Raw genomic sequence first — 26,484 nt, 5'->3', positions numbered from 1 at the left:
ATAAACCAAACTTTCTGCAGTCGTTTTTTGGACTTTATACAATATATATGACGAATATGTGGGTTAAGTTGTGTATTATATAATATAAATAAAGTTAAATAAATAAATTGCGAGAGTATAAAATGTACGGTTACACTCAAACTTAGCCCTTCCTTACTTGTTTATTTATTTTTTCTTCTGACTAAGCAATAGTATTATAAGCTATCCGGGTTTTTGCTTAGTTGCTATAGACTTTGCAAGTATGTAATATTTGACTTATGTAAAATCTTATTTTCATGGTGTGTTTCGGGAGACGAACTAAGCATATAAGCAGGTAGTATTTTTTTGTATCTAAAGTATATTAGAAAATTTGAAACCGTTACGCGACCAAGTTTTACCTCAAACGAGCGTATACTTTTGTTGCGACTACGTATGTATATACATATATGTATATGTATACTAGACCTGGCGCAGCTTATATGGTTTTTTTTTGAATTTTGAGTACGGGGATTGGTCAAATATGCGATTCGATGTAATAATTCATGTGGTAAATTTTTAACTCAATCAGAGTGTGCCAACCTGTGCCATAATGAGGTCAAAGTTCAAAATAAAGAAAAACACTTGGTTTTTTTTTTACTGTTATCTGTTTATTTATTATATATAGAATGTAATGACCTCATTTTTCCTCAGTATTTTGCCCAGTAATTTTTTCTATATGTCCAATAATGATAAGAAAATTTATAAATATTAGAAAAGAGTAATTTAGTAAAAATTCCATAGAACTAAGGCGGGCCACTGACTACACAAATTATCTGCACAAGACTGTTGTTGGAATTGAGTGGAATTGCGTTCACTGAGTTCACAACAACAAATTTCTCGAATTTGCGCAGATAATGTAGTCAGTGGCCCGCCTAACGGTAAATTCATACATTACGGTTCACATACGCCAATGTTGATAATTAGACAGACTGAGACGTGCAAATAGATATGTTAATATTTTGTCATTGCGATATTGACAGTGGTTAAGAAAGGGTCTTTATTAAAATAATTAAAAATAGTAAAAGTTATACTGCAATATCGTGATGGCTGTAAATAATTTTGTTACTCTTAGATCTGCTGACACAAACGTATATTTGATAGGAAAATGTGAAAAAAATATACTTGGAAGCAAGTTACCGTCAAAACTACAAGTGCTGAAATGTTTTTTTTTTACTACGTGCGGTGTGAAAAGAAAACAATTAAGGAAAGTGCTTAATTGGCTTCGAAGGAAATATTGTCTTTTTGTTAAAGAGCACGTATTCCAACGTTAAACAAAAGAACATGTGACGATAAATTGGTGAAATTATATGAAGAGTGGAGAACAGTACAGAAATTTTGTACATCTTCGTTTCCTAGTTCTTGTAAAAAGGAAAATGATTTCAATGATAATTTGAACAATTTATTCGATATTGCACATGCTGATGCTTTAGAAATGATAGCTATTCCTGAGGACTGAGACTTTTTAATTAAACAAAGAGAGCCAGGTCGTGTTGGGAGCATGATTTCTATAGATCAATGTCTCGCAAATAAAGAAAAACGGAAAGCACAAAGGTTAGAAGAAGAAAATCGACACAGAGCAAAGTATCAAAGATTGGAAAGCACTCAAGGTATTTATTTAGTTCTGCTGAAACAAATAATATGTAAGTTTCTCTTTCAACTAATTTTTTTAGAGTTGAGTGTAGACTATGATGTAAGTGATGAAAGTAAATGTGTGTCTGAAAAATCTGTAGAGCAGTTGATGATCGTATCAAACACCAACGAGCTGAAAAAAACTTGGAAAAAAAAGCTTCATAGATGATAGAATGCTTGCTTGCATGGATGCTAAAGCTTTGGGTCACAATATTGAAGATCTGGTTATTAATTGTACAAGTTTGAGAAAACAGCGCAAGGAATATCGTCGGCGTCATGGTACAGAAATTATTGAGAATTTCAAGGTATAAAAGTTAATTTTGGATTTGTTATGAATACTCCTCAGAGCGAAAATTTTTCATATCCCTGATTCATTTGTGTTACACTGGGATGGTAAACTACTTCCTGCAATGACTGGAGAGGAAAAAGTAGAACGCCTAGCTATTGTTTTAACGGCAGATAATATAGAAAAATTAATTTCCATTCCAATTATTGAATGTGGAACTGGTGAAGCAATCGCCCAGTCCATATATAATTACTTAGAAAAAATGAATATGATAAATTCGGTGGAAATGTAAAAAAAAAAATAAATAAATAGACTTTTAAACGGTTACAAAAAAAAACGGGTACTAAACGTTAATATACGGTGTATCGAAATACCGATATCAAAAAATTACAGTTTGGTTACAAATATCCATATCTGTCTGTATATATACGCAAATTGAAAATTGCCTTCTGTTTATCCTTGTGTACATACATAAACTCAAAAAAAAAAATTCCAAGTATCCACTTGCAATATTTATCCAGCAATACCCCTTCGGTCTCTCTGAGCACCAAGCAGGATTGCATAAAGCACATAAATAAAAGGCATATCAAAAATCAAGATAGAAAAACCCCGAAACAAAAGAAAATATAATAATAAACATACATACATACATACATACATGCTCACTTACAAAAATTGAAACTATTATATACCACATCATATTGTCAACACTACAAGACATCATACTTACATAGAATATATTTACATACGTATATATCACATTAAACGCAGACGTACATTACCTGCAAACTATAAAACCCTAAACAAAATACAATTTTATATACTTCTATATTTTTATATACTTATTCCTTTTATATACTTATCACCCGTGAAATAAACCGAGTTTGTAAACTTATAACTATTCGTTATTAATCACTTTCGGTTAGTAATCACAAGGTGAGTACGGTGAAAGTAAATACATCTTCAGTGTCAATTACTATATCGTACGCTGCCAGAAGGCGTGCCCATATTTCGTGGACACTTTCGAGTTTTATTTTTAAAACTGATTCCGTGATCTCAGCAATAAGGGAAGCTTTGAATTGTGTGCAATAACTTATAAAAGTATCACTTTCAGTGATGAATCTTGATAGTAAATGATCTTTAGATCTTTTTTGTTTTACACTCTGCTTTGAGCGTGTAGCTTCTGCAGGTGTGCCTTGTTTATCGTCATCAGCCATTTTTGGGATTCTTAAAAATTGAGTAGCTTTTGATTCTTTGGAATTTGTGCTCATTTAAAAAGTGTTAAATGTGAAAATATTTTTTCAGTGAAAGCTGATACGGGTAGATTACCGAAAACTGTTTTTAGTAAATAAGTTTAATAAAACAACGGGGTTAGTCGCTACGACCACATCAATATTCCCGAAACATCAAATCCCGAAAAAAGGGAAGAACAACTATGTTGCTCTAAAGCAGCAAAAATTCAAGCGCTTCATTCAGAAAATGAAAGCCAAATTCTTTTTTCCACTGCGGTCATCACCATTGAACATAAAGGTGATTTATTCAAAAACTAAGAGCACTAATAGATCAAGGCTCTCAAAGATCCTTTATATCTTCAAAGGCTCAAAATCGACTCAAACTGCCAACAAAGCATTCTAATTTCCAAATTTCGGAAATGGGCGGAAGAGTAGTCCAAACCTCAAATAAAATCTGTCCCATTACCCTTATCTCCCCACTCACGGATAAGCGCATTCAAGCAGAAGCTATAGTCTTACCGCAACTTACAAACATGCTTCCTAGCTACCAAATAAAGAGCAAGCAATTGGATAAGATTTCACATCTGAATCTAGCAGATCCCAACTGCAGCACCCCAGCTCCAATAGATATACTATTAGGAAGCGACCTTATGCCACAAATTATACTAGAAGGTGTTGAAAAAATATCAAACACCCTTCTAGCACAAAATACTATATTCGGTTGGATACTAAGTGGACCAGTAACCGAAACAGTTACCACTTTGACAACTCAAGTTGAAGAAATATCCAATGAATACCTTAATACACAATTAAGGAAATTTTGGGAGTTAGAAGAACTCCCTCCCATATCGATTACAACACCAGAAGATCAGTATTGTGAAGACTTTTACAAACTACTAGATCAGGAAATGGTCGATACGTCGTACGACTACCACGAAAACAAGAATACCCTGATACACTCGTCTTAGGTCGCTCCCGCATCTCTGCCATACAGCAGTTTCTAAGCATGGAAAAAAACCTACTTAGAAAAGGTGAGCTCAAAAAAGAATATGATGGGGTCTTACAAGAATATCTCCATTTAGATCACATGGAGGAAGTAGGCCCATGCGAAAGGCCATCATTAACGGCAAATACAACTCATTCTACTTGCCACATCATGCAGTAGTGAAGCCAGACAAAAAAACAACAAATGTTAGAGTTGTTTTCAATGCCTCAAGGGCCACCAGCTCGGGGAATTCCCTCAATGATATTCTATTCACAGGACCCACACTCCAACCTGATTTAATGCTCCTCATATTAAATTGGCGTATATACAAATACGTATTCAATGGGGACGTCGAGAAAATGTATCGACAAATAGTCATACATAAAGATGATCAAGATTTTCAGCGAATTATTTTCCGAATATCTCCTAACAGCCCACTACGCGGCTTTAAATTAAAAACAGTTACCTTTGGTGTAAATTGTGCCCCATACCTAGCCATTCGTACACTACACGAATTGGCAGAAGACACAAAGTCAGAATTTCCTCTGGCAACACAAGTGTTAAAAACACAAACATATGTGGACGATATCCTGTCTGGAAGCCACAGTCTTCCACAAGCATACGAGTCCTTATCACAAGTTATAAGTGCCCTTACCACCGCAGGGTTCCCCTTAAAAAAGATAACAGTTAATCACCCAAATATATTAAAAAATATACCAAAAGGCAATTTGTTGGATACTAATTTTCTCATATTCAAAAAGGAAAGTACAACAAAAACACTAGGTATCCAATGGAATGCGATATCTGACCAGTTTTCATACACTACAGGGTCTATATCCATTATCCGGCATAACAAAAAGACAAATTCTATCCTCCGTGGCAAAACTTTTCGACCCCGCAGGATGGCTATCGCCAATTATGATACAAGCGAAAATCTTGATTCAAGAATTATAGCTAGACGGAACCGATTGGGACGAACAAGTGAAACCGCTTCGCTTAGAAAAATGGTCCCAGTTTGCTAATAATCTGAACGATATTTCTCAAAAACAAATACCACGGTGGGTACACTATTCCCCCGAATACATGGTCGAACTACACGGCTTCTGTGACGCTTCTGAAAAGGCATATTGCGCCACTATATATGTGCGCTCCCAAAGCGATACCGCAACTACAAGTCAACTACTGGTGGCAAAAGCAAAAGTTGCTCCTCTAAAAACGCTAAGTCTACCACGACTTGAACTCTGTGGCGCACTACTACTAGCTAAATTAGCTTCCATGGTGCAGACCCACTTAAACGTGGCCAAATACAAATTATATCCCTGGTCCGATTCTGAAATAGTTCTGGCCTGGTTAGAAAAACCACCACACGCGTGGAAAACATATATTTCTATTCGAACGTCTCAAATACTGGACCTGGTAGGATCAGCGACTTGGCGACACGTAGCCAGTGCTGACAATCCTGCCGATCTAGGTACAAGAGGATGCAAACCGCTTCATCTCGCCACCACCACTCTCTGGTGGAATGGCCACCGATGGTTAATAGAATCTCACGATTCTTGGCCACAATCGCTAATGCACAACATAATTGCCCCTGAAAGTCGAAAAATCGCCACTTATCACATTACACCGGATGATGCCGACATCCTTGAACGATTTTCATCGTTCCCCCGAGCACTCAGAGTAGTCGCCTATATGATCAAATTCATAGAGCTACTGAAATTTAAGGTAAAGTTAGCAACTTGCCGCCAATGCGATACACTGACGCACCAAGACTTACAAAAAGCAAAGGTCGCTCTTATCGCATCAACCCAAACGCGCTACTTCAGCCACGACATATTATTACTAAGAGAATCGAAGCCGGTTGATAAAAGGAGCTCACTCTTAGTATTAAACCCATTTCTAGACACGAAAGGTCTGCTTCGTGCGAATGGTCGGCTTGCTAATTCAAGCCTTACATATAACGAACGCCATCCCATAATTATACCAGAGAAATCCCCTTTTGCCATATTGTTAATTAATTACATCCACATACTCATGCTTCATGCCGAACATCGTCTCGTGCAACAGATGGTTCGCCAAGAGTACTTTGTTCCCCGTCTTAAGCCCCAAATCAAGAAGTGCATTTTCATGTGTAAGATATGCACTATGCACAAGCAGAAAATGCGAACGCAGATTATGGCGGCACTTCCACCTGAACGCTGCAACTTCGCTCTGCCTTTCACCACTACAGGTGTCGACTTTGCTGGCCCTTTTCAAATATGGCTGTCTTTGTCTGTTTTACGACAATCAGTGCACCTTGAGCTGTGTACCAATCTGACGAAGGAGGCTTTTCTCGCGGCATTTGCTCGCTTTGTCGGAAGACGTTCCATCAAAAATCATGAGCGATAATGGTAAAACCTTCATTGGGGCTCAAAGAGCCACAGAAAAACAGTTTGTGGATTTCACAAAACAAATCTCACCTGACATTGTACAAAAATATGCTCCCCAAGGCATCAATTGGCAGTTTATCCCCCCAAGCGCTCCACACATGGGTGGTCTATGGGAAGCAGCCGTAAAAAGCTTCAAATCTCATTTCAAGAACCTAGCTGGCACTTACAAATTTAATTATGAAGAATTTACGGCATTGTTGACAAGAATTGAAGCCGTCCTCAACTCGCGGCCTCTCGCTACCATCTCGCAAGATCCATCAGATTTTACAGCCCTCACACCAGGGCATTTTCTTAAAGGAGCGCCCATACTGGCCACACCTGAGCCAGGCGTGGAGCCGCTTTCCTTATTAAATAGATGGGAAAGAATCAAAATCCTCCATCATGATTTCAGCCGTCGATGGAAAGAAGATTATTTAAAGGACCTCCACAGAAGGTACCGGTGGAAAACACCAGAAATGCGCCAAAGCTTGGAGATTGTGTCTTAATTAATGATGATTGTCTCCCCCCAACCGAATTGCGGCTTGGCCGCATAGAGAAGCTTTACCACGGCTCCGACGGTCATATTCGCGTAGTCGATCTTCGTACGCAAAACGGAACACAAACTAGCCTGCTCGTTAAACTATGCTTTCTGCCGACAGCCGATAATATAATAACCTAAAACGAAAACAATAAACCCGTATAATAAATCATGAATAATTAATGAAACTATCAAAACAAATTATAAATGGTCGATCCACATGACGGCCAACGCATACTACATAACGTTGCACAAACTAACATATCGATATTTACAATACGCACATAATATTAGTACTATTTTGACAGGTAAATATGGATAGTGATATGCCCACAACACCAACGCCAGCCGTTCAGTCAACTATTCACGTAACACGCCCGGGGCCCGCTCCACCTCCTCGAAACCCTGCGGTCATAGCGCCCACAACCGCTGCCCGTGCATCACGCGCGAACCCGACGCCGGTACCAGCAGATCCACCACGCCTCCGATGCCCGCTTTGCCGTCGCCCACACAGGTTGCCACACTGCAGCATCTTCAAGAAGATGCTACCGCCGTTACGACAACAGATCGCCCAGACACATGGCCACTGCCTGAATTGCTTGGCGACTACCCACTCCACGCCGTTCTTGCGGACGCATCAGACCCTCCTACATCGAGATGGCGGACAACCACCTGCCCCCCGCAACCGTGGTACAAACCGACGCCCGCTGTCGAACCATGTTGCACGAAGGCAACCACGGCATTCACATAGTCGACGCCCGCTCTATGACACATTCACACGCCGCCGTCCACACAGGTCGCCGTCCCGCCGGTCCACTGGGCTCAGCAATGTGGTGGCTACTTTACAGCAACTACAACGACTACTAGGCTAATTATTCGCCTAGGGGGGCCGGGATGTCTAAATGAGTCTTAGCCCCCTCAACCCAACACACCATCACACCACATTTTCACTCATCCACACAACACTGACACCGCACATTCACCACACTCCCCACATCATCAAATCACCACTTAACATCGACATCAATATACCACGCCTACACCACACACAAGAACACCACCCCAAAAGGAACAAAAAGAAGGAGGAGCGATTGCGCTGATTGCCCTTTTTGCCTAGCTCACAGGCCAGCCGAGTTCAGTCAAAGACACATCGTGCCGTCCGTGGTCGCAGTTTATACTTACCATTTTTATATACTTACCTTTTATAAACCGAATTTGTGAACTTAAACAAAATACAATTTTATATACTTCTATATTTTTATATACTTATTCCTTTTATATACTTATCACCCGTGAAATAAACCGAGTTTGTAAACTTATAACTATTCGTTATTAATCACTTTCGATTAGTAATTCACCTTGTGATTACGGTGAAAGTAAATACAGTATGCTTTGACACGACAGCTACAAACACTGGTAAACGTAACGGTGCTGGAACAAAAATTGAAACGTAGCTTGTTGTGGTTGCCATGCAGGCATCATATTGCAGAAATCATACTACGAGCTGTATTTGAAATATATTTTGGAAAATCTTGTTGCCCGGAAGTTGCCAAATTTGAACGTTTTTCGCGGGAATGGAACACTTTCAATTTAAAAGATCTTCCAATTGGAATCAAGGATGAAGAAGTGCGACGTGCTATAAATGCAGATGAATGTGAAGCCAATAAAGAATTTTGCATAAAAAATATAGCAAAAGACCACATTCGCCATGATTACAAAGAGCTATTGCAACTCATGTTTATTTTCTTAGGTGGCAGCATCCCGAACTTTTCCTTTCATGCACCTGGCGCGACGTCTATGCCAGGTTTATGTCAAAAGCGATATATGCCTTAAAAATGTTTGCTTTGCAAAAACAATTTAAAATGTCTTCCAGCCATTTGAATGGATGCCGCAATGTGTGTATTTTCCTGGTGCGTCTTTATATTCCGTATTGGTTTCGAACTACTAATGCAGTTGAAGCACCAAATTTGGATTTGCAGCTGGTAAAAAACATTGCCGGTTATTACGACCCAAAAATATCTCTAGCCTTATTAGATAAAATGAAAAACCACTTATGGTAACTGTCCGAGGAAGCCGTTGGTCTCGCCTTTTTCGATTCTAAAATGGACTTAAATGTGAAAAGAAAGATGGTTGAAGCACTAGCATTAGAAAAAGAGTTTGAAAGCAGTGACGACAATGGCGTTTATCTGCATAAAAATGAAAATGCCAGCATTGAAGAAATGAAAGCATTCATAAGTAAAGATTTAAGTTGTTTTGTAACGCAAAGAACTAGAAATATCTTTTCACGATTGGAAATAGACGTAAAATTTTTCAACTTCGATCCCTCAAACTGGTGCGAAAATGCAGAATATTTAAAAGGTGTTCAAATCCTCAAAAACGTCACTGCTGTTAATGATTCTGCTGAGAGGAAAGTAAAACTAATAACAGATTTTAACCGGTCTTTAACTCAGAAAATCATAAACAATACTTGCTTCATATTGTCGAGAACTACAGGCAAAAGTTCCCTTCATATACTAAAACTTCGCTTTTGTAATATTCTTGAGACATATATTAATGAATGAAATGCAAATTGTGGAAAAATTGCGTCGTTTTATTTTTTCTTTAATAAATAAAGAGATAACAGTAAAAAAACCAAGTGTTTTTCTATATTTTGAACTTTGACCTCATTATGGCACAGGTTGGCACACTCTGATTGAGTTAAAAATTTACCACATGAATTATTACATCGAATCGCATATTTGACCAATCCCCGTACTCAAAATTCCAAAAAAAAATAACGCCAGGTCTAATGTATACATATATTTTGCACGCTGTTTAAGTTTAGTATTCTGCTTTTGTTTTTTTATTTATAATAAAGGGTGTCGTGTTCCCAAGGACAACAGCGCACAGTGTAAGATTTAGTCAATCTAGCATCTCAAAATTAATTTTTATATGAAGTTGTAGAGATATGAACTTGAAATTTGGCACGCTCGTTAAGGAGACTATAAGCTTCAATATGGTGAGAGACAACTAGTTCCAACTAGTGTCAAAAGGGACTAGTTCCGAACTATCCTCAAAAACTCTAGAAGATCATTTTGTGATTTTATAGGTTCAAAGAAGCAACTAGTATGTTGGCCATGTCACCTGTCAGTCAGAGACACCTAAAATATTAAAAACACTGTAATTTTGAAATCTAAGTCGGTAAAGGTGAATGAATTAGCTCTTGTAGGGTGCGATGGAACTAGTGAATACTGCTTTCAAAGGTGGATTATTCGTCTGATGGATGTGGAATTCAATATGTCATCACAGTGGTTTACCAGTCAATTACATTTAAATGAGTTACCACTACGTCAACTTGTATTACATGTAGACGGAAAAACTACAGGACCTACATGAATTTACCGTTATACCTCCAATATTACCTGAAACTACTGGGGAAGAGCTTACTACCGACCAAAAGTATTTATTTATTTAAAGAATAAAAAATAAATAAATTCAAACTGTATTCGCTCTGGCAACCTGGCATAAGGTTTTTCACTATACCCTGCAGTTTTTCGAGATTTAAAAATGTTAGAAGATATAAAAAATTCCAGCCGGCCAATCGCATAAGTGATAGCAGAATATATCTTTTATTCAAATTGTATTTGAAATTTTAGAATCAATTTTAAATTACATAAATTCCTTAAATAGGTTCTTTAAGCAGATCATTACAAATACAAAGTATTGTTTGTGTGACACAAATAACATACACATCGTACCTTTTAGATAACTTTTGGTTTTTTATTACACTTAAAGTTATACAAGTATTTACGTTATAAATAAATAGGGAAACTCCAAGTTTATTCCGCAAAATTGCAACGACTGACCTTGCGAATTATTGAGGGTCACTAAAAAGCCAGACGCACCGGAAATTGTGAAGGCTTAAATCGAATGTATTTCCCTTGATGATGTTGGCGTCGATGACGATATTAATTAGCTTCTTCACAGCCGAACATGTTCCATTGCAAAGTCGAAGTTGATTCTGTTACGTAGCATGATAACACCTGATCCTACGTCTATTGGAAATTATGTGGTGGTAGGCCAGGCAATTCCAATGATTAAAAAATTCTGTGGGACTCTGTTTGGTATTTAGATCATCGACATCTTTGTTTTTGCCGCCAATATTGCTCGTTCACTCAGCCAATTATGGTTTTTTATATTGTTGTTTTATGTGAGGAACATCATGCTGAATAAGCTGCTCTGTCTGTGAAGTGACAGAAATCCTTTGGAAGTGTTATTAATCCGTCGCGGTGTCTTCTGCGACCTTAACATTTCCAATATCTAGCAACTGCTTTGCGCAATACCAGTTTGATCTTGTTGCAAAAACACTAGTGAGGAGATATTATATATATTAAACAATCTTAATTCTAATTAAAACTAGACAAGCTCAACCAATTGATTGAGTTGTTTTGGTGAAACGTTGCAGAACTTTGTTGTCTAGGCTAAGTTTTGAATTTTTATTTAAAAGCCAATTTAAATGTGCTGCTCTTATCTTCATGCAGGTTATTTTGCTCGATATGTGTTTTCTCCACGTGAGCCTTCTATCCAAGTGAATACCAAGATATGTTACTTCATTCGCTTGGGGTAATAAAATATTGTTCATTTTAACTGCCGGGCACGTTTTCGTTCATTTACATTTATACGCCAGTTTGCTAGCCATTCTTCGACAAAAATCAATGGCCTCCTAATACATTTGATGCTATAATTGGGCATTTGTTTCGGCTCACTAAAGCTGTGTCATCCGCAAAAGTTGATGTCAAAATATTACTAGCTGTTGGAAGGTCTGCTGTATATATTATGTATAGAGTTGGCCCTAAAACACTGCCCTGAGGTACACCAGCTCTTATTGGTCGTTCTTCCGATATGAAGTCTCCTACTTTGACAGTAAACTTTCTATTTTTTGAATAAGACTCCAAGGTTTTATGCATTTCGAGAGGTAAGCTTTTTTTAATCTTATATAAAAGCCCGTCATGCCAAACTTTATCGAACGCCTGAGCCACATCTAGAAATATAGCAGAACAGTACTCTCTATACTCGAACGCCCTTCTGATTTCGTTAGTAATTCTATTTACTTGTTCTACAGTGCCATGTTTTGCACGAAACCCGAATTGATGCGTTGGTATTACATTATTTTCATGGAGGAAAGGAGACATCTTTGATAATAATTTTTCAAATATTTTAGAAAGACAGGGTAGAAAACTGATTGGTTTGTATGAAGACGGCTGTGTCAAGTCTTTACCTGGTTTCTCTATCATGATGATCTGCGACTTTTTCCATGAACTTGGATAGTACCCGAAACTGAAAATAGCGTTAAAGAGCAAGGAGAGCACTGTTAAAGCAATATTTGGTAACTCAATTAGCATTTTTGGAGTAATTTTATCGTGTCCTGCCGACTTTTTTGGATTCAGCTCTTTTATGATTTTAATAATTTCAGAAGATGACGTTTGAATAGACCCAAGCGACTCGTTAGCGCTATTGGAGATGATTGGCAGCTTAAAGCTGTTCTTTGGGCAATTAGGTTGAAATACCTTTTCTAGGTGATTTGCAAAACAATTTGCCTTATCCTCGTCACTTCGTGCCCAGTTTCCACCCAAGCCTCTTATAGGCAGGTTGGAGTCGACTGGAGGCTTCATTGACTTTTGGGCTTTCCAAAGTGAATTTCGTTTGTTTGAATTCGGACACAGTTTCTCTATATAATTGTGAGTGTGGTATTCTTCCTCACGTTGAAGCGCTGTTTTTAGTTTTCGTACAGCATATTTTTGTTGCAACAGAGTAGAAGGGGAGCGATTTAACTGCCATTCACGTCTAGCTCGCCTTTTTTCATTTACAAGCTTTTCTATTTCATTATTAGTGATTTTTCTTCGGCTAATCGGTTTATTGTTTCTTTTTGGTGTTGCTATGACAGCTGCATTTGATATTACATCATTAAATTCTCTTATACCTTCATCAATATCTCTTTCTGTATCCATTTTTACGTCAATATTAATGTGAAACGATTCTTCTCCACATGGTTCAAGCAGCTCACGACTTCCGGTTTTAGACTAAGTATCCTCTGGGTAGCCAACAGACATCCGTTTGAAGGCGAGCTAAAGTGAGAAGGCGAAGCCCGCTTATGCGGTTGTGCGTAGGGTTTGGGACCCACCACATAAAAACACCCCCCAATGAAAAATCTACGAAAGCCTCGGATGGGACACCCCCCTTTTGATGACGACCCCTGCAAACGTTTTAAGGATAATGATATAAGGGCATGCACCTGGAATGTCCGGACCCTTAATTGGGAAGGTGCCTCTGCCCAGCTGGTTGATGTCCTCATACGACTCAAGGCTGACATCACCGCCATCCAAGAAGTGCGATGGACGGGACAAGGACGGAAGAAGGTGGGTCCTTGTGACATCTACTACAGCGGCCATATAAAGGAGCGCAAATTTGGTGTTGGATTTGTGGTGGGAGAGAGACTCCGTCGCAGAGTCCTGGCATTCACCCCGGTGGATGAACGTCTTGCCACAATCCGCATCAAAGCGAGGTTCTTCAACATATCGCTGATTTGCGCCCACGCCCCAACGGAAGAGAAGGACGATGTGACCAAAGATGCTTTTTATGAGCGCCTAGAACGCACCTATGAGCGCTGCCCCCGCCACGATGTAAAAGTCGTGCTTGGCGATTTTAACGCTAGGGTGGGTAAAGAAGGTGTCTTTGGCACAACAGTCGGAAAATTCAGCCTCCATGACGAAACATCGCCAAACGGCCTGAGGCTGATCGACTTCGCTGGGGCCCGAAATATGGTCGTCTGTAGTACCAGATTCCAGCATAAGAAAATACATCAAGCTACTTGGCTGTCTCCTGATCGAAACACGCGGAACCAAATCGATCACGTTGTGATAGACGGAAGACATGTCTCCTGTGTTTTAGACGTGCGTACGCTCCGAGGACCAAATATAGACTCGGACCATTATCTGGTCGCAGCGAAGATACGCACCCGCCTCTGTTCAGCAAAGAATGCCCGTCAACAAACACAAGGAAGGTTCGACGTCGAAAAGCTGCAATCGCAACAGACAGCCACGAAATACTCTACTCGACTTGCACTCCTGCTCTCTGAGAGCACTCATCAGCATCTCGGTATAAGGGAACTGTGGAACGGCATCTCAAACTCACTGCGTACCGCTGCAGCCGAAACAATTGGTTTTCGGCAACGACAAAAAACAAGCTGGTACGATGAGGAGTGCCGTCTCGCAGCGGAGAGAAAACAGACTGCCTACCTCGCAACATTGCAAACGACCACAACACGTGCGGGATGGGATAGATACCGAGAGCTGAAGAGGGAAGCGAGACGCATTTGCAGACAAAAAAAGAAAGAGGCCGAAATGCGTGAGTACGAAGAGCTTGAGAAGCTGGCAGACAGAGGGAATGCTCGAAAATTTTATGAAAAAATGAAGCGACTTAACGAAGGTTTCAAGACCGGAGCATCCTCATGCAGAGATCAAGGTGGTAATCTGGTAACCGATGTCCAGGGCATACTGGGATTATGGAGGGAACACGTCTCCGACCTGCTGAATGGCAGTGAGAGTACAACACCAGGAGATGGCGAACCCGATCCCCCAATCGATGACGATGGAACAGATGTTCCATTACCCGACCATGAAGAAATTCGAATAGCAATTACCCGCTTGAAGAACAACAAAGCAGCGGGGGCCGACAGATTACCGGCAGAACTATTCAAATACGGCGGCGAAGAACTGATAAGGTGCATGCATCAGCTTCTTTGCAGAATATGGTCGGAAGAAAGCATGCCTGACGATTGGAATCTTAGTGTGCTCTGCCCAATCCATAAAAAGGGAGACCCCACAATTTGCGCCAATTACCGTGGTATAAGTCTCCTCAATATCGCATATAAGGTTTTGTCGAGCCTATTGTGTGAAAGACTAAAGCCCACCGTCAACGAACTGATTGGACCTTATCAGTGTGGCTTTAGACCTGGAAAATCGACAACTGACCAGATATTCACCATGAGCCAAATCTTGGAGAAGACCCGTGAAAAGAGGATCGACACACACCACCTTTTTGTCGATTTTAAAGCTGCTTTCGACAGCACGAAAAAGAGTTGCCTTTACGCCGCGATGTCTGAATTTGGTATCCCCGCAAAACTAATACGGCTGTGTAAATTGACGTTGAGCAATACCAAAAGCTCCGTCATGATTGGGAAGGACCTCTCCGAGCCGTTCGATACCAAACGAGGTTTCAGACAAGGTGACTCACTATCGTGCGACTTCTTTAACCTGATGCTGGAAAAAATTATAAGAGCTGCAGAGCTAAACCGAGAAGGAACAATCTTCTACAAGAGTGTACAGCTCCTGGCATACGCCGATGATATTGATATCATCGGAAGCAACAACCGCGCTGTTTGTTCTGCTTTTTCCCGCATGGATAAGGAGGCGAAGCGAATGGGCCTGGAGGTGAATGAGGACAAGACGAAATATCTCCTGTCATCAAACAAACAGTCGGCGCATTCGCGTCTTGGCTCCCACGTCACTGTTGACAGTCATAACTTCGAGGTCGTAGATAATTTCGTATACCTGGGAACCAGCATCAACAATACGAACAATGTCAGCCTCGAAATCCAGCGCAGAATAACACTTGCCAACAGGTGCTTCTTTGGACTGAGTAGGCAATTGAACAGTAAAGTCCTCTCTTGACGAACCAAAATCAAGCTCTACAAGTCGCTTATCATTCCCGTCCTGCGCTACGGTGCAGAAGCTTGAACGATGTCAACATCAGATGAGACGACACTAGGAGTTTTCGAGAGGAAAATTTTGCGCAAGATTTATGGTCCTAAGAACATTGGCAACGGCGAATACCGCAGGCGATGGAACGTTGAGCTGTACGAGTTATACGACGACATTGACATAGTTCAGCGAATAAAAAGACAGCGGCTACGCTGGCTAGGTCATGTTGTCCGAATGGACGAAAACACTCCAGCCCTGAAAGTGTTCGATGCAGTACCCGCCGGAGGAAGCCGAGGAAGGGGAAGGCCTCCACTCCGTTGGAGGGACCAGGTGGAGAGCGACCTGGTTATACTTGGGATCTCCAACTGGCGCAGAACTGCGAAGGAGAGAGAGAGATGGCGCACTATCGTCGATTCGGCTATAACCGGCTAAACGGTTGCAACGCCAATCACATACATCACATATTCACATATTTTTTATATTTTAACCAGTTCGTTTTGTGAGATGATAGACCCTCTTTTGGCTCAACGAAAATGGGTTGTTCACACAACTTTATTAGTACAGGTGAATGATCAGAAGATAAGTCTGTACATGTATCAACTGTCACAAGCGATCTATCTATATTTTTGGTTACAGCGGAATCAATTAAATCTGGTATTTCCATGCGATCAGTGGGCCAGTATGTGGGCTTGCCTAGAGATATTATATCAAAGTTATTGTGGTTCATAATGGTTTGGTACAACTGGCGTCCTTTCGGATTAATAAGACGTGACCCCCAGTACACATGTTTTGCATTATAATCTCCACCTGCTAGAAATCTATGACCTAGCGTTCCAAAAAAGTCTTTAAATTCGCTATCTGTAATTTTAAAACGAGGTGGGCAGTATATAGCCGTTAGATTTAAATCCCAACCCCGATTCTTTAACGATATTGTTGTAGCTTGCAACTGGGCTGTAGCATGAGATTCCAGAGTATAGTGGTTTAACCGATTTCTAACCAACACTGCCGTTCCGCCATGTGCTTTTCCATCCGGGTGATTTGTAACATACAGTCTAAATCCCGGTATTTTAAAATTGGTTTTGTTTGTCAGATGAGTCTCTGATATTAGCATTACATCTATATTTTTTTCAGACAGAAATTTAATAATCTCTAATTTATGTTGGTTAACACCGTTAGCATTCCATATACAAATGTTCAGTATGCTCATTTTTTACTTAATAAAGTTTGCAGCATTTGGTTTTGCGATTTTATTAAATCTTGTATCTTATTTTGCATAGTAGACATAAATTGCGCATACATTGCGTAAGATTTATAATCATGGTTTCAATACCACCATTTGGGGGATTTTGCGGTGGTTGCATTTGTACATTGTTGCCTTTTACAACATTGGCATAGCTCCCTAGTACAGTATTATTTTTAATATTACCAGATTTTTGAATATGGTCTGTGATATCTCTAATGTCATTACGAGGAGAATGTAACATTTGGCTACGTCGTGCTTGAATTCCCTGTGAAAACTTCGATTTTAAATCTTTATAAACAGGACAACCCCTGTAGTTGGCAGTGTGACTTCCTCCACAATTGCTGCATTTTTTATTTAAATCCTCTTTCTTGAGGGTACATTTTGATGTGGGATGTAAATCACCACATAGCACACAAACACTGCGTAGAGTGCAATATGATTTGGTATGCCCATACTCTTGGCAGTTGGTGCATTGTACTGTCCCGTTTCTTTTGTGTGGTTCTTCTACGGTTACCCTACGGTGCAGCAAATATTTTAAATTATATATTGGATGCACTTCGTTCTTTTTAAGCTGATTAGAATTCGGCATCAATTCAATTCTAAACATGGGTTGTGGTACTTTATTTCTGTTAAAGATGTTTACCACAGTTTTAACTTCAAAGCCACATTCATTCAGAGCTTCTTTGATTTCACGGAAGACTCTATTCCTTGAATTGCGAATCAAGCAGCAACGAAGCGTTGATGGGTGCTGTAGAAAGACGGTATGTGAGTGAGCACAGGAGACAAATTTTCCAAATAGAACTGCAAAATCGTAGGCAGAAAACTAGTGAGGAAGAATTTGCTACGGAGGTTAAAAGGCTAGCTCACTTGGCTCATGCGCATAAGTCGGAAGAGTACATAGAGTATATAAATATCCAGAGTTTCGTTCATGGTATCTTCTTCTTCTTGACTGGCGTAGACAACGCTGACGCGGTTATAACCGAGTCCACAACAGCGCGCTACACATCTCTCCTTTGCCAGTTTGGTGCCAATTGGTTATACCAAGCAAAGCCAGGTTCCCCTCCACCTGGTCCTTACATCGGAGTTGAGGTCTTCCTCTTCCTCGGCTTCCACTAGCGGGTACCGCATCGAACACTTTCAGAGCTGCAGCACTCTCGTCCATTCGAACAACATGACATAGCCAGCGTAGCCGCAGTCTTTTTATTCCCTGGACTATGTCTATATCGTCGAATAAGCTCATAATTCCATCTTCTGCGGTATTCACCGTTGCCAATGTTTAAGGGACCATAAATCTTACGCAAACCAAAACTCCTAGTGCCGTCTCATCGGATGTTGACATCGTCCACGCTTCTGCACCGTAAAGTAGGACGGGAATGATGAGAGACTTGTAGAGTGTAGTTTATGTTCGTCGAGAGAGGACTTTACTTTTCAATTGCCTACTCAGTCCATAGTAGCACCTGTTGGCAAGAGTGATTCTGCGTTGGATTTCCAGGCTGACATTGTTATTGCTGTTAATGTTGGTTTCCAGATAAACGAAATTATCTACAACTTCAAAGTTATGACTGTCAACAGTGACGTGGGAGCCAAGACACGAATGAGCTGATTGTTTGTTTGACGACAGGAGATATTTCGACTTGTCCTCGTTCATCACCAGACCTATATGCTTCGCTTCCTTATCCAGTCTGGAAAAAGCAGAACTAACTGCGGAAAAAGCGGCAATATTGCACGTAATTGTAAGATGGAATCTAATCTGTCCACTAATCAAGTTTGTCGCAAAAGCAAAGCTCAAGAAGATCACCCAACTCAGAAAAACAGTCAATCGTTAAACTAAAGCGAGCCAATCGAAAGGGTCGCGTGCTGGCTCCCCCAAGTGAATGCCCTATATTATCTGTCTCTCAAATAAATAGAAATACGGACAACGTTACTGTTAGTGGATGTGTGGACGGTAGAAAGCGCATACTGACTGTGGATACGGGCGCAACACACTCCATAATTCGATCGGATCTGGTCAACAAGGAAGTAAGATCCCTAGCTGGGGCACAGTTACGCACTACAACTGGAGATGACGCTCAAGTTCTCGGGGAAGTAACGTGCGAAATTGTTATAGAAAAGATAGCCGTGTTACATAATTTTATAGATAACTGGAGTAAAAACGTGGGTAAAAACGATACTTCGAACGAGATTAACGCTAGGACCGAGGAATTAGAGGTAGGCCATAAAAAGAAGGCCAAACAACTTTTTCTCAGATACTCCACCATATTTGATAAAGACGAATCTAAACCAAAATTGTGTAACATTTCATCAACACCGGAGATGCAAGACCAATCCGCTAGGCTCCGCAGCGTTCCATTAGCCAAACGTGAAGTTGTAAGCCAGACCATGAGTGAAATGAGCGATAGTGGCATAATTGAACCATCATCAAGTCCATGGAATTCACCTGTTGTACTTGTGAAGAAGAGAGATGACCACATGAGATTCTGTGTGGACTATAGAAAGTTGAATGATGTCACGAAGAAAGACAGTTATCCATTACCTAGAATAGATGACACTCTAGACTCGCTATCAGGCACGAATTGGTTTTCAACACTCGATTTGAAAAGTGGCTCTTGGCAAGTGGAGGTAAACGAAGAAGACAAAGAAAAGACGGTTTTCAGCGTTGGAGATGGTCTATGGCAATTCACTGTAATGCCCTTTTGGTTTTGTAACGCTCCTGCCACTTTTGAGAGACTTATGGACCAAGTGTTAAAAAAATTGCACTGGAAGACATGTTTGGTGTACCTAGACGTTATCATCGTGTTTGGTAAAAGCTTTAAGGAGCGTCTCAAAAATTTGGAAGAGGTTTCCCAACGGTTTAAAACTGAGCCCAAAGAAGTGTTCTCTGTTCAAGAAGGAAGTGAGCTATTTAGGACACAAGGTGACAACGAAAGGATTTTGTACAGCTCAAAAAAAAGACAGAGGCTGTGAAAGATTGGCCAAGACCTCAAAATTTACACGAGTTGCGGAGTTTCCTTGGACTGTGTACCTATTACCGACGATTCGTTCCAAATTTTGCCAGCGTAGCTAGTAGCCTGAATGAACTCACGAAGAAGAACAAAGCCTTTGAATGGAATGAAGAACAGGAACTGGCCTTCCAAACTCTGAAGGAGAGATTATGTACTGCGCCAATGTTGGCATATCCAGTTCCGAGTAAGGACAGATCACCAGCATAAGAAAATGCATCAAGCTACTTGGCTGTCTCCTAATCGAAACACGCGTAACCAAATCGATCACATTGTGATAGACGGAAGACATGTCTCCTGTGTTTTAGACGTGCGTACGCTCCGATGACCAAATATAGACTCGGACCATTATCTGGTTGGAGCGAAGATACGCACCCGCCTCTGTGCAGCAAGGAAAGCCCGTCAACAAACACAAAGAAGGTTCGACGTCGAAAAGCTGCAATCGCAACAGACAGCCGCGAAATACTCTACTCGACTTGCACTCCTACTCTCTGACAGCACTCATCAGCATCTCGGTATAATTCAACTGTGGAACGCATCTCAAACTCAATGCGTACCGCTGCAGCCGAAACTATTGGATTTCGGTAACGACAAAAAACAAGCTGGTACGATGAGGATTGCCGTCTCGCAACGTTGCAAACGACCACAACACGTGCGGTATGGGATATATACCGAGAGTTGAGGAGGGAAGCGAGACGCATATGCAGACAAAAAAAGAAAGAGGCCGAAATGCGTGAGTACGAAGAGCTTGAGAAGCTGGCAGACAAAGGTAATGCTCGAACATTTTATGAAAAAATGAAGCGACTCAACGAAGGTTTCAAGATCGGGGCATCCTCATGTAGAGACCAAGGTGGTAATCTGGTAACCGATGTCTAGGGCATACTGGGAACACTTCTCCAACCTGGTGAATGGCAGTGAAAGTCCAACACCAGGAGATGGCGAACCCGATTCTCCAATCGATGACGATAGAACAGATGTTTCATTACCCGACCATGAAGAAATTCGAATAGCAATTACCTGCCTGAAGAACAAGAAAGTGGCGGGAGCAGATAGATTACCGGCCGTGCTATTCAAATACGGAGGCGAAGAACTGATAAGGTGCATGCATCAGATGATTGGAATCTCAGTGTGCTCTGCCCAATCCAGAAAAAAGGAGAATCCACAATCTGTGCCAATTACCGTGGGATACGCCTCCTAAATGTCGCCTATAAGGTTCTATCAAGCGTACTGTGTGAAACACTAAAGCCCACCGTCAACAAACTGATTGGACCTTATCAGTGTGGCTTTAGACCTGGAAAATCCACAATAGACCAGATATTCACCATGCGCCAAATCTTGGAGAAAAGAGGATCGACACATTTTAAAGCTGCTTTCGACAGCACCTTTACGCCGCGTTGTCTGAATTTGATATCCCCGCAAAACTAGTGAAAGTTGACGTTGAGCCACACCGTCATGATTGGGAAGGACCTCTCCCAGAACTTCGATACCAAACGAGGTTTCAGACAAAGTGACTCACTATCGTATGACATCTTTAACTTGATGATGGAAAAAATTATACGAGCTGCAGAGCTAAATAGAGAAGGTACAATTTTTTTATAAGAGTGTACAGCTACTGGAGTACGCCGATGTTATCGATATCATTGGAAACAACACCCGCGACAACATTCGCGTCTTGGCTCCCACGGCACTGTTGACAGTCATAACTTCGAATTCGTAGATAATTTCGTATACCTGGGAACCAGTATCAACAACACCAACAATGTCAGCCACGAAATCCAGCGCAGAATCACTCTTGCTAACTGGTGCTACTTTGGACTGAGTAAGCAATTGAAAAGTAAAGTCCTCTCTCGGCGAACCAAAATCAAACTCTACAAACTCGATAATCATTCCCGTCCTGCTTTATGGTGCAGAAGCTTGGACGATGTCAACATCAGATGTGACGACACTAGGAGTTTTCGAGAGAAAAATTTTGCGAAAGATGTATGGTCCTCAGAACATTAGCAACGGCGAATACCGCAAACCATGGAACGATGAGCTGTAGTTCAGCTAATAAAAAGACAGCGGCTACGCTGGCTAGTTACTGTTGTCTGAATGTACGAAAACACTCCAGCTCTGAAAGTGTTCGATGCAGTACACGCCGGAGGAAGCCGAGGAAGGGGAAGGCCTCCACTCCGTTGGAGGGACCAGGTGGAGAGCGACCTGGTTACACTTGGAATCTCCAACTGGCGGCGATCTGCGAATAAAAAGAGGCTCGCTCTCATCGATTCGGCTATAAACGGCTAAACGGTTCAACGCCAATCACATGCATACAAACATTGTTCAAGAGCTGAGTCCAAAGAAGACATTATAGATGTCCTATTAATGACAATAACTTCGACAGAAGGCTGGGATCCAAAGGTATTATGAAAATGTCAGCAAGAAGATCCAGATTTGGAACTGGGAATGCATGGAGTGGAGCTGAACAAGCGTCCAACGAGAGAAGAAATGGCTGCAGAAAGTCCAGTTGCAAAGTCATATTGGGCACAGTGGAACAGTTTAAAGTTGGTATCTGGTTGCTTGCATCGAGTATGGGAAAGCGAAGATGGACAAATTTCCCGAACTCTTATAATCGTTCCGAAAGTAAGAATTCCCGATGTTCTCAAGGAGATGCATAATATTTTATTGAGTTGGTTGTCGGCAATCAGTCACGGAGTGGATTGATAATTATGCTGAGTGCATTACAGCAAAAGGGCGAAATCCAGGAGTCACGGCCAGATGAAGAAGTACAATTCGGGTGCCCTATTTGAACGAATTGACATGGATGTAGCTGGTCCGTTTCCCACCAGTAAATTAGGAAACAAATATGTTGTGGTAGTTATAGATTACTTCAGCAAATGTCCAGAAGTATACCCAATTCCTAATCAAGAAGCTGAAACTGTAGCGAATGTATTCATCAATAATTGGGTAACAAGGTATGGTGTTAAACTAGAATTACATTCTGACCAAGGAACGAATTTCTAATCAGTCCTAATCCAGGAAATGTGCCAGAAATTGGGTATACGGAAAACTCGTACAACAACCGTACATCCACAGTCCGATGGTATGGTAGAACGCTTTAATGGAACTTAGGTAGAACAGCTAAAGAAAGTGGTAGACAATTATCAAAATAATTGGGATACCCATATAGCCTTACTCCTAACGGCTTACGGCCTAAACGGGGCAGACTCCAGCAAAGATAATCTTTGGTAATCATCTTCGGTTACCGATTGATTTAAAGTTTGGAATGAACGCAAATGGTGGAAAGAATGCTAGAGAAGCCAACAGAGTCTAGAAGACGAAATGAGAGAAATTCATGCGGTTACAAATCATGAGCGATAAAATGAAGGCAAAATACGACGAGGCAATGAACTCCGAAGGATTTGTGGAAGATTGGGTATAACAACACCCAATAAACAACAATGAAAGAAAGGACTGTCTCCTAAATTTTAATGCAGTTGGGAAGGACCATACCAAGTTGTTAAACGGATAAATTATGTAGTGTATCACATACGGACCATTGGAAGACCTAGGAATAAAATGAAGGTGGTTCACCTAGAAGGACTTGCAGCATTTGGTTCTGGAAGTATGTCTAATCGGGACGATCAGACTTAAGTGGAAGGCAGTGCGAGGAATATGTATGCTAGAATAAACTAGAATCGATAACGTGACAGATTTATTCAGACAACACACTGTAATAACATTTGAAATCTAAATCGGAAAATGGGAGTGAATTAGCTGTAGTCGGGTGCGAAGGAACTGTAGTGAATGGTTTCAAAGGTGGATTATTCGTCTGATGGATGTGGAATTCAATATGCCATCACAGTGATTTACCAGTCAATTACATTTAAATGAGTTACCACTACATTAACTTGTACTACATGTAGACGGAAAAACTACAGGACCTACATGAATTTACCGTTATACCTCCAATATTACCTGAAATTACTGGGGAAGAGCTTTGAACCGACCGGTATTTATACGACATAATGACGGCTATCAGTACATTATATTATTCTACTATCGGGTCTGGTATCGGATACCAGACGAGGTTTCAGACAAGGGGACTCACTCTCGTGTGATTTCTTTAACCTGATGCTGGAGAAAATAATACGAGCTGCAGAGCTAAACAGAGAAGGTACAATCTTCTATAAGAGTGTACAGCTACTGGCGTACGCCGATGATATCGACAGGGATAAAGGGATGTCCAACTTATTCCAGCGTGAGAGCGCCTCAAAATAAGCGTTTTTTATAACAATTTACATTATTGCCAGACCAGACAAAATACAAATTTTTGGGCATTTAAATTAAAATACCCAACATTTATTACGGTTAAAACAAATTTTATACTGAATTTTTAATATAAAAATTACATATTTAAATTTCTTTTAGCGATATTAAGGTACGTTAAAATTGCTTGTTTTCGAACTTTCAGTAATAAATAAGGAAAATTATCACTTGTCAACTGACAATTGATAATTTTTTTACAATTTTCCATGAAAAATTAATTTCCCTATGCTGCATATCATAAAAAATTTCTTTACCCTCTTTTAAATTTCGCGTTTATATTTATATTTATTGTTTTAAGCTCTTATAAGTAATCTTTCACGGCGTTCAAAAATGTCTCTGTCGTATAATTTTTTTAGCAACATTTCAATATGGCCGTTCCAGTTTCCCAATTGCGAAACGTCAAAACCTACTGATTCCAGTCAACTGTCAAAGATTGGTAGGTTTTGACGTTTGTCCGTGCGCTCTCACTTCCAATGAAAATAGAGTTGGACATCTCTTTATCTCTGATATCGATATCATTGGAAACAACACCCGCGCCGTTAGTTCTGCTTTCTCCAGACTGGATAAGGAAGCGAAACGTATGGGTCTGGTGGTGAACGAGGACAAGACGAAATATCTCCTGTCGTCAAACAAACAGTCAGCGCATTCGCGTCTTGGCTCCCACGTCACTGTTGACAGTCATAACTTTGAAGTTGTAGATAATTTCGTCTACCTGGGAACCAGCATTAACAGCAATAACAATGTCAGCCTGGAAATCCAACGCAGAATCACTCTTGCCAACAGGTGCTACTATGGACTAAGTAGGCAATTGAAAAGTAAAGTCCTCTCTCGACGAACAAAAACCAAACTCTACAAGTCTCTCATCATTCCCGTCCTACTTTACGGTGCAGAAGCGTGGACGATGTCAACATCCGATGAGACGGCACTAGGAGTTTTCGAGAGAAAGGTTTTGCGGAAGATTTATGGTCCCTTAAGAATTGGCAACGGCGAATACCGCAGACGATGGAACGATGAGCTGTATGTGTTATTCGACGACATAGACATAGTCCAGCGAATAAAAAAACAGCGGCTACGCTGGCTAGGACATGTTGTTCGAATGGATGAAGGTGCTCCAGCTCTGAAAGTATTCGATGCAGTACCCGCTGGTGGAAGCAGAGGAAGAGGGAGACCTCCACTCCGATAGAAGGACCAGGTGGAGAGGGACCTGGCTTCGCTTGGAATAACCAATTGGCGCCAAACTGCCAAAAGGAGAGATGCGTGGCGCGCTGTTTTGGACTCGGCTATAACCGCGTAAGCGGTGTCTACGCCAGTCAAGAAGAAGAAGATTTATAAATTCAACAGTTTTTTTTAATAAGTTCAGCTGAAAGTTCGCGCCTTTATTACCAACACAAATAATTTTTAAGCGAATATATGGAATAAGCTAAGTCCGTTTTATTCGTCTATGATTTACATAGCTTGTGATGGTCGAATAAAACACGCCTAAAGTAAAAGTGGAACAATAAACCAAAATTTCAAATGAATATTTTGTGTAGCTCTCCTATGGAGCATACACAGGCTGTAGACGAGTTTTCATTGAGTAAATTAGATTTCGTAGTTGCTGGATATTTTGCGAACCTCTTCCGATATTATGATTTTCAGCTCTGCTCGATTTATTAAACCCCGTTTATATACTTTTTTTAATAAACCCATAAATTTTCGATCGGGTTCATGTCTGGACTCTGGGCATGAGTTCCCGTAGCTCTCCCACAATTAACCTTATGTTTTGGGTCATTATAGTGGTCCAATTTAAATTTCGGTTTGTTGTCTTCAAAAAAACTAAACATTTGCGCACTGCTTAACAAATAGGTTTTTAAAATGCGAACCCCTGTGAAATACATCCTCTTACCATGAAAGACAGTTTACCACAATTAACAATTATAATAATGTTTCGATTTTCCAACGCTTTTTAAGGCTTTCTCCAAACCTTATTTGATCCTTCATTATAGTATAGCATCACTTTAAGCGGCCAATACACTACATGCTGGCGCAATCAAATGATGGTGTCAACAAGCTTGAAGCATACACTACCCCAGCATGTTGGAACAATATTCATTTTTTACAAAT

General features: G+C 40.5%; 1 pseudogene; it reads left to right on the top strand.

Annotated features, from left to right (window-relative positions):
* Positions 1-6,030: 6,030 nt before the first annotated feature.
* On the top strand, positions 6,031-7,963 carry LOC128920128 (uncharacterized; annotated as a pseudogene).
* The last annotated feature ends 18,521 nt before the right edge of the window (positions 7,964-26,484 follow it).

This window comes from Zeugodacus cucurbitae, chromosome 3 (genome assembly GCF_028554725.1).
Source record: "Zeugodacus cucurbitae isolate PBARC_wt_2022May chromosome 3, idZeuCucr1.2, whole genome shotgun sequence".
NCBI classification, from domain to species: Eukaryota; Metazoa; Arthropoda; class Insecta; order Diptera; family Tephritidae; genus Zeugodacus; species Zeugodacus cucurbitae.
The sequence above is the reverse complement of the archived record's forward strand: the minus strand, read 5'-3'. Positions and strand labels throughout refer to the sequence as shown.